Genomic DNA, 2,142 nt, shown 5'->3' on the forward strand with positions numbered 1-2,142 from the left:
CCGCAAACCCTGTGAGGACCACGCTCTCTTGGTCACTTTTCAGGTCATATCCAAACTTATTGGCAAACTCCTGATCACAGAGCTCGCGGGTCAAATGATCGATAGGATATAATTATATAGTATATAATATAAAAATATTTCATAGCTATTAGTCATTCCATGTTAGAACCTTACCAACTCAGATATCCTTAAAATCTGGCAGAGTTATTCTATTGATACATACTCGTACAAGGAAAAAATGTTTTATTTTCCTGTAATATGTGAATGTTCTCAAAGCTTAGCGTAAAAACAGAAAAGGAAAAGTTTTCCTTCTGAAGACGGTTACCCGATTCAGTAAATTTATGAGATATGTGTTATGTTTTAGTCCTTTTATCTGATATGCAACACTATATTTTCATCCTTTTTTACACCGACAGTTCACTGAAATTCGGACAAGTGGTTGGACATACAATGAGGGAAGGTATTGAAAAAACAAAGATTATTAATAAAATAATAAAGAAATGAATAAAATACGAAGTTGGTTAATAAAAAAGTTTAGGACTTATATTCTGTTTGGAATATATAAAAATAACTTCTTATCTTGAATGACAAATATCCACAAATTTATAATAAGAACTGCATAATGGGGAAAAGAGCCTGAAACGTTGTTTAGGTGTAAAAATGAATAAAAAAGTAAAAAAAAAAAAATATGAAAATTAATTTCCTGAAAATAAATATGTATTAAAGTTTAAAATAGCATAAGTAAAAACTTAAATGGACAATAATAAGAAAAAATATACACGTTATAAATAATTTGAGGTGGATAAATGAAATAAATAACTGCGAAATTAGAAAACAACTTAAGTAAAGAATTGAAAATAAAATAAATCATCTTTAATACGTTTATTTATTTTCTTGTAAATAGGTTACAAATATACTTTTTTACATATACACAACTAGACAGATGGATCGGTGAAAACTTCACAAGCATGTCTTAGCTTCTTGGATACATTTTCTGTTGCTTTGATGATGATGATAACTGAATTTATTGATTAAATAATATGATTTTTTTTTATTTCGAAATTAGTAGAGGTTTATGATTTAATTAATTTCAATTATTACTATATTTTATTTAACTGTTGTTATAAAATAGAGAACTGGAGTTTTTACTATATTATTAAGTAACCTGCATTTACAATCTCGATTATGTCAGTTTCATTGTAACATTATCGCTATCTTTCATTTTATATCGATTATGTTAGTTTCAATGTAACTTTATCGCAATATTTTATTTTATAAAAAGCAAAAAAAAAATTGATAGAAAAATAATAAATAAAGGTTCAGGCTGTAGCAGGTAATTATTTATTGTGTTACTGTAGCCTTGAGTCAATCCTGTGGGTTCAGAGATCCCTCCAGTGTCCACTCAGCCTCATAAAGTGGGTACCCTTTATTAAGGAAAATTCTGGATAAAGGAAAGTACTTCATTACTAATGTATGGAATCCCTGACCCTTCATTGGTTCATGTACAAACAATGTACCGAGGCGATTATGTTAGATAATTGTAACATTATCGCTATCTTTTATTTTATGTCGATTAGTTCATTTTCAATGTAACTTTATCGCAATATTTTATTTTATAAAAAATAAATTGATAGAAAAAACAATTTCTTTGAAATTGAAAGGTTGAAAGGTTCAGAAGAAACAGGAAATTTTGATTTATTTTATTACAAAAAAAAACAAAAACTTATTATGATTGGGGAAAGACATTGACAAGAAAAAATAATTTTTATCAAGCTCATTTATTGTTTCTTTAGTTATTTAATAAATAATTCATTTATTATTAAATATATTATTTATTTTTAAACATTATTTACACAAAATGTATTGGAAAAAAAATTGTTTACATTTCTGTAAATAGTGTAGGGTCTAATTGTTATATTGGGTAAGTATTAATTGTTTGTAGATGGATAAGAGTTAAGACTTATCCTATAATCTTTTTTTTTTTTTTAATAATTTATTTATTGATATTTACAACTGTATATACAGATCAAGTAAATTTGCTGTAAATGATATTATGACATGATAAAAACATGTGGAGAATCTACCCATTGATAGAACTCCAAAAACATTTCTAAAGGAGAAGATCTCAAGGCCATCTTCTTT

This window comes from Halyomorpha halys, unplaced genomic scaffold (assembly GCF_000696795.3).
Source record: "Halyomorpha halys isolate HHAL.00 unplaced genomic scaffold, Hhal_1.1 Scaffold355.1, whole genome shotgun sequence".
Classification (NCBI taxonomy): domain Eukaryota; kingdom Metazoa; phylum Arthropoda; class Insecta; order Hemiptera; family Pentatomidae; genus Halyomorpha; species Halyomorpha halys.